The sequence below is a fragment of the Solanum verrucosum genome, unplaced genomic scaffold (assembly GCF_900185275.1).
Source record: "Solanum verrucosum unplaced genomic scaffold, falcon-dt-bn FXZP01000100.1, whole genome shotgun sequence".
Taxonomy (NCBI): domain Eukaryota; kingdom Viridiplantae; phylum Streptophyta; class Magnoliopsida; order Solanales; family Solanaceae; genus Solanum; species Solanum verrucosum.
Window position 1 is genome coordinate 20,178 of NW_026020254.1, and position 10,008 is coordinate 30,185.

Here is a 10,008-nt window from a genome sequence, read left to right on the forward strand (position 1 = left end):
TTTTTGAAAATGACCGCATATAATTAAGTGCAAGAATATTTGGTATATTCATTGATTAATGAGTCACATGCCATGGTTGATATAGAGGTATACCCTTTAATAGAAGACCTTAAAGACAAAAAATGGGACCTAAAAAAGAAGCAATGTCAATTTTCACCATTAAAGAAGTGTTCCAATTGACGTAAACTCTATGTATTTCTTTTTGTCCATGTTTAGTCTATTAATATAATTTATCCCCATGTTCTAATTCAAAAATTTGCAAGTCGTCATAATACTTTCATATTTGGTTAATACATATATGTATTTGCGTGAGGCTTCAGTTTACTCCAACATGTGATTTTCAATTTTCATGCCAACTTGCCCTATTAAGTATTAACGGAGGTGGAATCAAGATATGAAGTTTATGAGTTTGAAAAATCTTATTTTTCAAGTTATTTATTTTAATAAATCTTAATATTCATGTCGTTTATGGTCTGCTATTAAAAGGTGAAACACTCTCTTACACCAGAGTCTTTTTCATTTTAGAATTTAAATTCAAAATCTCTAATTAAAGATTAAATAAGTCTTATTTCTCTACCATAACCCAAAATTATAGATAAAATAATTTACATAAATATGTTATAATATGCCCATGGGAAATATGGGATGGACTCACATTTATTCCCATCCTTTTCATATGATATGGAAAGGGCAAGTGTTAGCTGGGGAATTGAAGAGTGATGTTAACACAATAATAATGTTACCTTCTTTTTTTTTATCTGATATATTATTTCCTTCATTTTATATTATTTGATCCAACATACTTTTTTTAAAAAAATTTAATTAAGAATGTATTTAACTAAATTAACTTTATTAATAATGTTCTAAAACTCTAGATTTGATTAGTATTATTTTAGGTAGCTATTTAATAATTAATACTTAGAGTAGTATGATAAGAAAAGTAATACAACACTCTTGATCGTATAAAATGAACAAATAAGATGTAACTTTTATTTATGATATAAGAGCTAAGTAAAATGAAACGGAGAGAGTATTGACTTAAAGTATCTAAGAACTCTCATCTTTTTGCTCTATTGATGATTTGAACTCACAATTTTAATGATAAATCGGATTAAAATCTTTTTTTTTTGTCACGACCCAGACCATCGTGATTGGCACCCACACTAACCCTCCAGTGGAAGAACCATTAATACTAATTAGCTAACCAACTTTAATCAAAATACTAAGGCATTTAAGTTATGGAAGCAAGTTAAATGCTAAGAAAGAAATAGGGAGTTCCCATAAACTCCAACAAAAGTCTAACGACTAAACAAATGCGGAAATACTACCTAGAACCTGAAAATCTATGTACCAAAACATCTATTAATGAACCAAAGTCTAAACAAGAAGGGTTACAACCCCAAACTAATGAACTAATTATAACTAACTAGAAAAGTCTAAGTCCGAAATGTGGACATAGATGAAAGCAGAACTCATGGCAGCCTGGAAGAATTGGCTCACCCTTGAATTCGAACGAGATCACTGATCTTCTAGACGAGGTCTATCAATAACCGACTGAAGATGCCATGTACTCAACAAAAATAAGAGCAAGTGCAGTATCAGTACACAACCACAATGTACTGGTAGGATCACGCGGCTATCCCGCTAAGTGTAACATAAGTAAGTCAATACAACATTATAAACACATGCATATATCGAACATATACAATATTATCAACATTTATTAACAACGAACAACTTCACCCCCTCCACTTTCTTAACATAGTTTGTTACTCCATTAAAGCTCCTCCCTGCAAAAGTTATATGAACAGATAATACTTGCAACTCAGAATTTAATCCCCTAATAAATAACTGGATTCTCTCTTCCTCAGTAGTCACCAATTGAGTAGCATATCTAGAGACAAAGCATGAAACTTGGCCTTATAAGCAGCCACAATCATACCATCTTGCTCCAAAGCCATGAGCTCATCATTCTTGCGGTCCCTCAAAGTCCTAGGCACATATTTCTCTAGAAACAAAGCATGAAATTGGGTCCAAGTAAGTGGAGGTAAAATTGAAGATCTACATTTCATATAAGCTCTCTACCACTGCTTAGCCTCACCTTGAAGTTGAAAGGACACAAACTCAACCCCATGCTGATGGACAATTCCCAACTTATAAAGCCTCTCATAGCAGTCTAAGGTAAACTCATAAGCGTCCTCATTCTCAAAACCAAGAAACACAGGAGGCTTTAGCTTCAAAAACTTAGTTAACATTTCATGCTCATTACCAGTCATAACAGAACCCAACAAAGGACGGAAGAAAGCATCATTACCTCCAGTTCCACCCGTCTTGGGGGCAGTGTTAGCAATAGGAGGACAGGCGGGAGCCTAAGCCGCTTGAACAGAGGGGAGCGCTCCAGGACCAACCAATCTCTTCAAGAAAGACATATTATGTTGAGCTAACACTGGGTCTAAGAGAGGAACAACTGTAGTTCCAGCCTGTACCTCTTTCTCTTGTCCAACCTCTTCAATATTCTCAACATCCTCAACATCAAAATTCTCTTCTATCTCTTCATGTTGCACAGGAGGGTTCTCATTCATGGGAGCATTCTCAACATGAGCTCTATTTCCAGCATGAGCTACTCTTTTACGATCTCCACCCCTAGTTCTTCATCTACCCCTGCTTCGACCGCGACCTCTCGCTGCAGATTCCTCAGCTGGAGCATTGACGGGAGCTACGGCCTGACGACGTTGAATCTAGTGTTAACTATCTGCGGACAGAAGAGTTAAGGAGGTTAGATACCAATTTGAATCGAAAGATACCAATTGGAATCAGGTTATAGCACGAAAAAAGACAAAAGAAAACAGAAAGATTTCCTAAAGTCCTATAGCCTCTCGAAGAAAAGTACAGGTGTGCCCGTACCGTTTCGCGAGACTCTACTAGACTGGTTTTGGTACATCGAGATCAATGAACCTAGGCTCTGATACAAACTTTGTCACGACCCAGACCATCGTGATTGGCACCCACACTAACCCTCCGGTGGAAGAACCATTAATATTAATTAGCTAACCAACTTTAATCAAAATACTAAGACATTTAAGTTACGGAAGCAAGTTAAATGCTAAGAAAGAAATAGGGAGTTCCCATAAACTCCAACAAAAATCTAACGACTAAACAAATGCGGAAATACTACCTAGAACCTGAAAGTCAATGTACCAAAACATCTATTAATGAACCAAAGTCTAAACAAGAAGGGTTACAACCCCAAACTAATGAACTAATTATAACTAACTAGAAAAGTCTAAGTCCGAAATGTGGGCATAGACGAAAGGAGAACTCATGGCAGCCTGGAAGAATTGGTTCACCCTTGAATTCGAACGAGATCATTGATCTTCTAGACGAGGTCTATCAATAACCGACTGAAGATGCCATGTACTCAACAATAATAAGAGCAAGTGCAGTATCAGTACACAACCACAATGTACTGGTAGGATCACGTGGCTATCCCGCTAAGTGTAACATAAGTAAGTTAATACAACATTATAAACACATGCATATATCGAACATATACAATATTATCAACATTTATGAATAACAAACAACTTCACATTTCTCAAGATACACAATTATGACAAGTCATTGGTCCTCTCATGGAACCCAAACCCAAGCAATTAGCATACCGGAACGTGGTACCTGATCCAATATTTATGCCGGAACATGGCAACCGATCCCATAATTATGTCAAAACGTGGCAACCGATCCCAATTAGTTATGTCGGAACGTGGCAACCGATCCATTCAACACACCACAATCACAATCACAAGTACATTCTCAATAATCATACAATTAAGAAGTGATTCATGGCATATAGTTATTCATCTATCTCATTTACAACAAGTGTGATCAATAATGCAACATTCATATACATACAAGTTTCATAATGAAGCAAGAACAAACATATATCATACAATCATAAAATCACAACCATCACCTAACTCGAAACAACCTTGAAACCCTAAGAAACTTGATCCTTTCCTTTTCGGATTCGTTCCGCTTGTTCTTGGTCTACAAACAATCAATACAATACGGGAATCAATAAGCAATCACTAATTACCCAAATTGCTAACAATTCTATGAACCCCATATCAAAACCATGATCCCAAGTATTCAAAATAGGTTTGTTTCCACCATAGAATCTAGATCAAAACCCTCCCCCATCGATATTTACCCATTAGATTACGTTTTACGGATCGAAAAACGAATTCGGGGAGTTAAAATCTTACCTTTAGCCTCAAGAATGGTGAAAATGGTCAAGAAGTCGTACGGGGTCGTTCCTTAGCTCTCAGAGTCGAAAAGTGCAGAATAAAATATTTTTGGGGTTTATTTAAGACTTTAAGTCGCATCTGGCCCGCCACAGCGGCACCCACCCCGCTTCAACGGCACCGCCAGAGTGACAAAACCCAGCGCCAAAGCGGTTTGCACGAAACAGTGAGCTATTTTAATAATTCCAAAACTCCCTATTTCACAACACACCTCTAACCAACGACACCCAGAAATACCCGTTCACGCCAAAGTCAGTTTCGGGAGTTCTGCTCACCCGAATTCAATTCCGTAAAGCCATACGGATTTCTTAACGCATTATCTAACTACTCATGTAATCAAAATCATACGATTGTTACCAGATTTCCCTACACCTCAATGACTCCGATTTCGTTCAAATATGGACTAGGTTGAGAAATCCAAGTTACTACGAAAAAGTTTTCCGACCCAAAAAAATTTTCCGTTGGCTTTTCTATAACAACAGAACCCGATCGTTACATTTTCAAGTATAATAGAACCCCAATAATAGCCCAAATATAATTAGGGAGAGAATATTTTACTAGCATTTGGTCATATATTTAAATCTTTTTTTATACAAATATGTGTTTGACCGTGAAATTTAATTAGATTTTAAAAATTCGTTTTAAAAATATTTTCATTGAGCCAATTTTTGTGAAAAATTTCATCTTTTACTCAAAATTTGATTTTTTTCAAGTAAAATACATATTCATACACAACTCAACTTCTAAAAATCAAACTTTATAAACTAAAATTTTCAAATTTAACGTAACGTGACTATAGATGAATTTTATATATCCATCCGTACGTTTGTATACTTTATATTAGTGATCACACGAAAAGACAACTACGTAAGCAGCTTATCTAGAGTTTACTTCGTTTAGAATTTAGATAAATGATTTTTCTAGTACTGCTTTATGGTCCAACAATCAGGGCGGCTCTACAGCTTTGAAAAAAAAGCAATTGCCTTGGGCCCAAAATTTGAGGGCCTCATTTTAAAAAAATAATAATAGGTTATACGTATTTTTTTTTAAAAAATATTGAGTATTATTTATAGAAAATAAAAACTTTTCATAAAAGAGCAAAGAAGTAATAGAAGTTCGACAAATTATGAATACTATGTCTCAAGAAAGATTAATTAATTGGCAATAATAATCTTCATAAAAAATATATATGTGAATTTAAGGCCTTCATTCAAAATTGACATTAGGCCACCGATTTATTAGAGCCGCCCCTGCGGCAACAATAATAAGTAGTAGTAATATATTTGCATAAAATTTGTACACTTCTTTTAGATAGAATATACTATATCTAGTTTATACAATATAGTTTGGTAAGCCAAATTACTGACGAAAGTGCTTATGTTTTGCCCTAAATTACACTTATCCTTATTCACTAAACTATAAATAAAAATAGTGTTATGAGTCATCCATGATTGTGTCAAGTTCAAAATCAATATTCCAATTCAGAAACTTCCTACAAACTTTAATTTGCCTATAGAGTAACTATAAATACGTATAGTCGTTGTCACTTCAATAAATATAAAGGGAAGTCGTTATAATAATTAATTTATGTCTCACTTTTTTATCCTCCATAAACATAACCCATTTAATGTATTATTTTTTCTGTCTCAATTTACATTGAATTATTAATATTGTTAAAAATGATAAAAAGTCTCACATTGGCGGTTAATGATATGAGTGGACTCCTTATAAGGCTTAGACAATCCTTCTCCCTTTGAGCTAGCTTTTGTGGTGTGAGTTAGGCTCAAAACCTAATTTAACAGATACTTGAAATAAAATTTAAGTAAAAAAAGAAGATTTTTAAAAATTGTGCACTAAAACAAATTTTAGATATTTATGTGTTTATAAATTTTCTGATTAAGGGTAACAAGAAATTTTAAAGTTAAGTTGTTTTAAATTATGAAAAGATAATGTTTTTTTTCATTAGCTTAAAAAAAGGCCTAACCCATCGGTGGCCCCGTAAAGTTGACATCAATCTTTACTTAGACACTTCAACTAAGCTTTGTTCATTTTAGACACCTTATGTTAGGTTGTATTGTGTTATTTTGACATTTTTTTCACAATCAGCAAAAAATTTAAAGGGAGTGTAACTCACTCGCCAATGACGTGTCAAAGTACCAAATTAAATGAAGACATTTGTCATTTGACACAAAAAACAATTCTTTAACAATGAATTTGGAATAAAACTAAAAATTAGCCAATGAATCAATGACACCTGGCATTTTTGCCCAAATAATTATTAAAGAGGATTAAATTATTTTTTTTAAAAATATTACTTTGCAGAATCCCCCCCACCCCACCCACACACCCTCGACCCTAGTCGTCTTCTCCAACAAATTAAACCCAACCCCCTTCGTCTTCTCCGCCGACCGTCATATTTTAATGTTTTTTAGTTTTATTAGTAGGAGGATTCCATTATACACTAACAAAGTGGTCATTTTCTCAACTTCTAAACTAAGGATTGTCATTTTAATAAAGAATAGAGACAATAATTAAGGCCAAATATCACACAATCAATGATCAAATCTACAAATGTACTTTTTAGAAGCTATGAGGAGTGGTAAGTTGAAAAGGATTAGTGAAGTCGTAATGACGACTTTCAACTAGACAATTTGAACAGCCATGATTTAACAATAAAATTCTTCACCAATTTGACCATCAAATCTAATCCACATAGAGATGTGTATTCAACTCTAAAATCACTCTCAACATTTTTCACCATTGAAGGACCTTAAGGTAGGGAAAATGGTGGCCCAAAAATAGGAAAGAAGGAAAAAATTAAATAAAAATTGGCTAAAATGCCTTTCACGCGCTTTTTATAAGTGTATTACACTCACTATATCATGTCAGCAAAAAGTGTCAAAATGACACAACAGGACCTGACATAAGGTGTCTAAAATGAACAAAGTCTAGTTAAGTCTAAGTGAAAGTTTATGCCAACTTTAAGGGGTCACCAATGGATTAGCCAGCTATGTAAAACGAAGGAGTATTTAAACTATTTTCGGTCGGGTTAAATTTAATTAATATTGTGTTTTAACCCCCCAAAAAAAAGGAAAAAGGAGAAAAGAATGAGGAGCCTTTTATATGATTAAACTTGCATTTTCTGCAATAATAGTGGTCAGAAAAAGAATATAATAATTCATATATTGGTGTGATTTGATTAATGGATATGTTGATAATTGATAAATCATCCTCCACGTGAAGAGTTTCTCATAGAAGACATATTATTGGTCAATGGTCATATAATAACGCCTTTTGATTTGTGTCTAGATTGCACATGTCCCTTCACTTTTGTGCTTTTTATCCTCAATAGAGGGAGACTTTATTGGAAAACAATTCTTACTTGTATGCATATTGGATCCTAAATATTTTTTTTGAAAAATAGGTGAGTTTTTATTTATTTGTGTTTTATATGTAGGTAAAATGTGTTATTATATTAAATGTATTTATATATAATTTGGATAAATACTATGAAACGTGTCAATGTTGGATAGATATGTTGAATGATGCATATGGGGACTATGGAAATGGAGACAAAGATAATGTGTGTTGAAGGATGGAAAAGACACGGTTACCTCTCACATTATATTTGTTCCCCCTACTTTTAGTTTTTTTTTCTCTTTTTTAAGAAATTTATTTTTTATATTTTACAAAAATATTGACCAATCATACATATGAAAAAATTGAACACGCACCCCCCCCCCCCCCAGCTAATGTTGACCCGTGTATATAGTCATGACTAGAAAATTTTTGGGTGGTAAAACTAATGCAACATAAGACAAGAAAAATAGAAGACGAGAGCAATAAGGTTAGGGACAAGAGATGGGAGTTTTTCTTATTCTTCCAAGTATTCAAGTGTTTTCCAAATCTTCAAGTGTCATCAATGTGAACCTTTAAGCCTTTATTTATAGTGTTACATAGAAACATACAAAAGGTTTATCATAAACATGATATTAATCATGAATATAAAGGAGGAAGGTAATTAGTGAGAGTAACTTCTTGGTGTAGTGGACATCCACGAACCAACAACTCTAACGTGAAAAGCATTTCCACGATCTCTTCCTTACCACTGAACCATCAATCAATTTTGTTCGAGGTTCACAAATTAATATATATATAATTTCCTAATACAAATGCAGAGTCTATGGAAAAGCTATTAGGTTCGTCTGAACCCACAAACCCCCACCTAGCTCTGCCTCCGTATATAATCTAGATAGGGATATCTAGATACCATGATATTAATTGCATATAAACATCCAGAATAATTGACATGCTCTTTTGATTGAGGAGTCACATGCCATGCTATGCAAACACATAGTAGAATTAAGACAAAAAAATGGAACCTAAAAAAATAGCAAGTTAGCAACGTACGGTAATTTTCATGATTCAACAGGTATTCCAATTGACGCAACTTCCATGTACTTTTGTGCCTATCCAATCTAGTAGTATTAGTTTTGGGTGGAACACACTCATAAAATATAATGTCTATTTAAATTTATCAGAATATTTTATTTGCCTATTTAAATTTGTCAGAATATTTCATTTAATTATTGAAACTAAGTCATATTCTAATTTCTAATTATGAAGTGTTTCAATTGAATATTTTTTATTCATTTTTTTTTAAAGAAAGTATATATTTTCATTCGTTTATTAGATAATCCTCGATGGATGTTGATAAGCCATCCTCCACTTGAAGAAATACAATTTGTCATATAACACTCTTTTTGATTTGTGTCTTGATTGCACATGTCCCTTGACTTTTTTTTGTGTTTTATTCATAATATATATATATATATATAGATATAGCATTTATTTTACTCCACATAACTTTGTTCATCATCACGACCCTACTAGCTAGGGAAACAAAGAAGAAGCCACCAAAATTGTCTTTATTGTATGAATGAACAACATTAATAGTCGTAACAATTAATTAACGTACGATTGGATTTTAGTTTTAAGTCTTGTTAATTTACAATGTCGATCGACAAGCAAACATGCAGCTGTTTAATAACGTTTGATACTAATCATATTCTTGTTAAGAAAATTCGAGTACTTTGAGAAAAATATAATGTTGAATAGAACTAAAGTTTCATTTCTTAACTGATAAAATATCAAAATATATATTGATTTAATTAATTAAATGATATACGGGTTATGTGATTCTTTAGCTTGGAAGGTTAAGGGTCATTGTCGATGAAGACGTTTCATTATTTATATCTTCATATAATTCAACGTGGAATAGTGATGTATTTATTATAGTAATTGGTGTTACAGCTAATTACAAACTTGCTGAATGATTACATAGAAATTATTCATGAAATGATATTTAATTTAATTTAATTTAATTGTGGATAGACAAGATGTGAGAAATTAATGTGTATATATAGAATTTGTCAATTATAGATGTAGATAAGAATCAATAATTGAAAGCTTGATGGTATGATAAATTTAAATTTCAATTAGTCGAACTTTAAAAACAAATTGAAAGCTTGATGGTATGATAAATTTAAATTTCAATTAGTCGAACTTCAAAAGCATTGGACATTAGACGTAAAATAAAAAGGAAGTAGCATTTGTAGAAGTGATAAATAATTAAATATGATGTTCTCTTTAGTAATAATAATAATTTAGTTTGAAACAAAATTATCATAAATAAAAATTGTTT